The sequence below is a fragment of the Zingiber officinale genome, chromosome 1A (assembly GCF_018446385.1).
Source record: "Zingiber officinale cultivar Zhangliang chromosome 1A, Zo_v1.1, whole genome shotgun sequence".
NCBI lineage: Eukaryota > Viridiplantae > Streptophyta > Magnoliopsida > Zingiberales > Zingiberaceae > Zingiber > Zingiber officinale.
The window spans coordinates 40,071,930-40,077,954 of record NC_055987.1 but is presented as its reverse complement, the minus strand read 5'-3'; the positions used below and the strand labels follow the sequence as shown (position 1 = coordinate 40,077,954).

Genomic DNA, 6,025 nt, shown 5'->3' with positions numbered 1-6,025 from the left:
GTGGTGGGATGAGAATGAGAAGGGAGACGAGGAGGCAAGCCAAGCCAACCTTGAGGAAAAAGGTCACCCTGTCTGTGTCCTCTTTGGCAAACTCCCACACTTCCATCATCAATTTCCTCATTGGTATCGTGACTTTGCCATTATGATCCTTGGTAGACTTCTTCATGCTTTCTGATTGTGGTGTTGCGTTTGGCGGCAAGCAAATGTCGATCTGAATACTGCTACCTTTCTTTCCGTTCATTGTAGTTCTACATGTAAGAAAACAACATCGATAGAACAGGTATACAAGAAAATTTAAAAAATAAAAGTCTATCTATATATCTTACCTGAAGAATAGGGTGATTGTTGACAATGTTCTATTATTGATTTTGTAACATGGCATTTGTAGGTCATAAATCTCTTTGATTTGGGTACTCCTGGAGCTGATGCTAATAATATATTGTATCTGAGGGAAATTGATGATGCTGACAAGCTTGTGGCGACCATCCAAGCAAAGAAGAACGGGAAGGCTGCCATTGTTGGAGGTGGATACATTGGGCTTGGACTTAGTGCCGTTATGAAGATTAAAAACTTTGATGTCACTATGGTGTATCCTGAACCCTGGTACAGTATGTCCATTGCCTATATCCTTTAACTTCTCCCTCTCTCTTTAACAAAATCAAAGTTAACACCATATATGCAGAAGTACACGGTCCGAAAGAATTATCTTTGGTTAATTCTACCCAAGCAACAAATATAAGAGACTTGTCAATTACCGTGTCACAGGATCCTTAATCTCTCTTCCTTCGTGCAGTGCCGAGGCTATTTACTCCAGATATCGCTGCTTTCTATAAAGCTTATTATGCAAACAAGGGAGTCAAAATAGACAAGGGCACACTAGTCATCGGATTTAATTCTGACACCAATGGGGATGTATGTTTTATTCTTTAGCAGTGTGCGTTTTGTTTTTTTCAGGAATTAGATGATACTCTTTGTTATTAACAGGTAACATCAGTCAAGTTGAAGGATGGAAGAGTGCTCAATGCAGATACTCTTTGTTATTAACAGGTAACATCAGTCAAGTTGAAGGATGGAAGAGTTGCAGGCACTCTTTGTTATTGCTCCAATTTTAGGTTAACCATACTAGTTTGCATTAACAATAATTAATGAAGAACATTGTGAGTCCTCAATTTACTAACATATGACAAATAAACAATATTAAGAAAACAATAGAACTTCTTGTCATTTACTTGATTTAGTTTGGGAAGTTGAGAGTAATTGGACTCAGGACAAGGAAATTAATAATTTAAAGAAAAACAACCCTAACTGTTAATTTACTTATATTTTCTTATTATCAATTTCAATGCATAATACTAATGCTATATGAAGTCGGAAATGTAAATTTTTGATATCTTGCCAATTTTTAGTGATATGGCTAATGGTTGCAACTTTATAATTTTACTGACCATATCCTTATACAGCAAGTATGTGTACCTTTGAGGATGATACTATTCCATGTAGTCTTGATTGTCAGTTGTCACACTATTTTGCAATGTTAGTGCTTGACAACACTAGTAACAAGGATCAACATGCGCATAAGAATTTCTGTTTCAAATAAGACCAACATGTTCTATATAAGTTTATTTTAACTGTTATGTTCAACTAATGCATTTAATTAATTATGAAAAAAATAGATAAAGAAATATAGATTGTTGAGTGAATTTACTTGTAATTGTCAAATTCTGGACAACATTTGATGTTACTTGGAACGTTGGTGGTATGCTAGGAAACTTTGTCAATAGATCCTACAAAGTATAAACATATATTAGAAGATAAAAACATCCAAAAGAAGGTCATTATCCCCTCAACTAGAAATAACAATGTTTGATAACCATAGAATGAAAAGAAAATCATGTTGATTTTTTTCCCATTTTTTATCAATAGAATTCTATGTAAATGCCAAATGCATCATTTTCCTCTCCTACCAAATAACATTCATACATTAGAAACCTAAATTCTTCACGAATGAATTTACTCGGCAGATATTAAAGCAAACACCATATCGAATTCATATACTAATAATGATTACTTTGATGTCTTCAAATGAGCACCCTTTTAGAAAGAATCCACATTTTTAAGATTGACAAAAAGTTGCATAACAAATACTTTCTATGAAGCTGGATCAAATAGCTCATTTAGCATGAACAATTTAGATACCAAATTGTGAGTAAAGCTGGATGAAATAGATTTTAAAAATAAAATAAAATCAAGCTAAGAGAGTAAAGTTGTGAGTATGTTCAGGAAAAAGTGTGAATTCAGATATACTATGTAACTAGTAAATACACAGATGAAAGCAGAGTCAAGGTGAACCAAGATATCAATTTGTAATAAATAGTCAAGATAACTAGTTATTTTTGAAGTCTAGTTATAATTCACATAATATAGAGAAATTAAGAGGAGCAATGGTCTGATATATGTCAGTGTTTACAGATAGCAACATAGAAAAATAATTTTGTATAAACCAGAATCTAACACATCCTGAAATACTATAAACCAATAGGCATGATTCCATACTAAATACATACCCATCTGTATTAAGGAAAAGTCTGTTATTCTCTTCTCAATTGTTCGGATGATTTTGTTCCTCTTCTAAGAAATATGCCAGCACTTGTCCACACCCTGGAAGACATTGTTACACTTTAAGATGATTAACTAGCAGCCAGGTGATAAAAGAGATAGGGAAATGAAATATAAACCTGCTATCTTTACTCCAACCTGTCACACTATCTACAACTGTTGACTTCTGCATGTGAGGCTTTGCTAATTCAATAAGGTACTCACACTCTTTCTGGGACTGATTAGCACATATAAAATAGCTATTATCACTTATCAAAGACATGAATAACACTAAAAACCATGCAAATGATATAACATGCGTAGGTGACTAGGTAGCACTTGAGAGAAAATAAAGGTCATAGGAACAAATAACAAGATGATAACAATTAAGGAAGTTAACATTTTTTCATAAAAAAAAAGGAAGCTAAGATTTGTCTCTTGAACCCATGTTATCATATATTAATGGCGGATGGAGCAATAAGTGTACACAACAACTTTATTATGCTATGTAGGATTTCATTGCACTCCTCTTTCTCACTTGTTGATTCAATGAATATAACTTATCAGACAACTATACTTATCAGACAACTACACTTCAACCTGCAAAGAACAAGGAGGAATCCAACTACAGTGCACCTAAAGAAAGAACACTGGTTTTTTAGCACAGTAATGTAGAGATCACAAGAATACCCAATATAATTCAACAAACAATGAATTTATAGAGACAGAACACAAACTGCTTGGATGAATTTACACATACCTTCACAATCTAACCTCTGCAGCAGTGGATTTAGCTTTACAGATACACAATCAAAAGAAAGAAGAAGCTTACTTCAAAAGTAGTTGCATGTCCAGACCAGGGTAACTGATTTCGATGGCAGGGGAATGTCCAAGAGTGGAAAAGATGTTGAGGCAATCGACGAAGAGCCCCAAGATCACGTCGAACCTTTGTCGTCCTTCTGTTGCATACTAGTATGCAAGAAACAACTACCGAGAAACAAAGCCATCATTTTAATCCCAGTAAACATCAAAGTTTACACCAAAAGATGCAGATTTTAATTTATTTTTCATCGATTAGGGTACCTCACGCTTCAAGTACACCCTGGCCAGAAGGCAACCAAACTCCTCCACAATGATGACAAGTTTATGTTCGGAGATCTCGACCACAATATCCTCATGAGGAAGCAAGTAAGATGAAACCCTAACGAGTAAGCAAAGGAAAGAGGAAAAGGGGGGCATGAACCTAATGACGCTTCCACCAAGAGCGTCGGCCATGCCCTAGATGCAGTTAAGCTAGCAAACAAGGTCAGGCAAGTTCCCGTCACTGGCACATGTTTCAGTGAACGAACTCATCACCTTCCTCCAACTCCTCTCTACTTAACAATTCGTAGAGAGGGGTTCGCCATAGAGGGGTTGAATGAAGATGCTTAGGGTTTCGGTAGCAGGAGCGTGAAGAGATCATATGGGGAGATGGGAATAAAAATGGATATGGGTTCAAGAAGGCTAAGGGGGAAAACACGACGCCAACATTTTTTCGGAGAGAGGGAAAAACAGCAAAAAAATAAAGTCAAAGACAACAGTTTTAATAAACTGTTGTCGTAGCCCTTAGAAAAGCGCTTAAAGATAACGGTTTTAGATAACCGTTGTAAAATGTGTTGTTGATTTAAAAAAACATTGCTCAATGACAACAGTTTTCATAAAACTGTTGTCTTTTGTATTTTGTGGGAGCTCAAAGACAACGGTTTTAGATAAAATCGTTGTCTTTTACCAAATTTACAACAGTTTCTTCTAAAATCGTTGTCTTTGTGGTGTTGTTGTTTAACATTTTTGTTGTAGTGATATTAAGTTTATTTATATGAGTGTGTCTACTTAAAAATCAAGAAATACAAAGATTGATAAGAGGATGAAACGGTTTATGGCTCATTGATCAATATAGATATCAAGGATAAAGGGATTGAGTCATCCAAGATAATAGCCATGAAAAGATTAAGTCAAATCTCAACATTCTCGTCACTTGGATAACAATGATGCCTTGTAAGATGTCACTTATTGTTTATGTATCTAAAATGTTAATTTGGATACATTACCAACGTTACAAGAACCTATTGGGTCACACACAAAAAACAAGTTGATTTGAAGATGGATTCATATGATGGATCATTGGATTAAGTCTAATCCAAATTATACTCATTGAGTTAGACTCAATTAAATCCAATTGTTGGATTTTGTAAAGCCCGAAAATTCTCAAAACTGTTTTAGAAATATAGTATGATTTTTCTGGAATTTTTAGATATTTTTCCGCCTAAGCTATTTTCCGAGTAGCGGAAGTAGCAAAAATAATTAGGACCGTAAAATAGCTTAGGCGGGAATCGAACCCGAGACCTTTGGTTTACGGATAAGTTTAGTAACCGGTGAACCCAGCAGGGCCGTGCTGAAAGAAAGAGGAATCAGTTATATTTATATTAGAATTGGGCCTAGTTACCCACTCAATATAAATAGAAGAACTTAAGTTGGGTTGGTTTATTTTAGGATTGGTTCGGCACCTCCTCACCTCACGCCACTTTTCCCTTCCAAAACCTCACCGCCGCCTCTCCCTCCTTCTCCTCTTCCTCACGCACGGCACACCAAGGCAAGGGTCCATAGGTTCATCTTCCGGCGACAACTCCAACACGAAAGAGGTTCTTCTCCGCGAGAGGAACGCGAAGACGTGATCGGATCGTCGAGAGGATCATCTCCACCGGAACTCTAGCGAATAGAATCGTAAGAAATTACGATCAAGAGGTAAGAAACCCCTCACCTGCAGTATAATAGTTCCGTTTGGATTTTCTATGCATTAGATTAGTAATATGCAGATTTTGTGGACATGTAGGGTGTTTTAACCCTCCTCTCAGATTTAGGGATTTAGTTGAGCACCTTTAGATGGGCCGGACACGTTTACCCTCTTCAGTTGGGGTTGTAGACGTTGTCGGGTGCCTAAAGGTGATCACCCTAATAAAGAGGAGAGTTGGGGCACACTAAGTATTCGACAAAATAACTAGATCAGTAAAAATGCAGCTTAGGCATTTTGATAGTACAGTTAAATGCATTAGAAGCGTTTAAAACAGTAAATCAGTTTATTTTAGCTATCTGGGACTACGGTCCAATGGGTGGACTCCCACAGTCGCCTCTAGGTATAGACAACCTAGCTCTAGGTTCAAATAACCTAGAATCAGTAAGTTACACAGTAATTAGCTACATTCAGTATTTTATTTTCAGTAGACACTGTACAGGATCAGATATCCGTTGGGTTGGACTCCCACAATCGTCCCTAGGTTCAGACAACCTAGTAAACCCTACTAGATTCGGAACTTGCAATCCCGGGCCTAGTTAGGGATGCGCGCATAGCAAGTACAGTTGCCGGGCCCAAAGCAGTATGATTATGTATTTTCAC

The 6,025-nt window shown here is 36.6% G+C and overlaps 1 long non-coding RNA gene across 1 annotated transcript; it reads left to right on the top strand.

The window, feature by feature from the left end:
* Nucleotides 1-527: 527 nt before the first annotated feature.
* On the top strand, nucleotides 528-1,020 carry LOC122002519. Its single transcript, XR_006117665.1, has 3 exons — nucleotides 528-608; nucleotides 794-912; nucleotides 985-1,020. It is a non-coding gene; the product is annotated as an uncharacterized LOC122002519 (long non-coding RNA).
* Nucleotides 1,021-6,025: the final 5,005 nt, after the last annotated feature.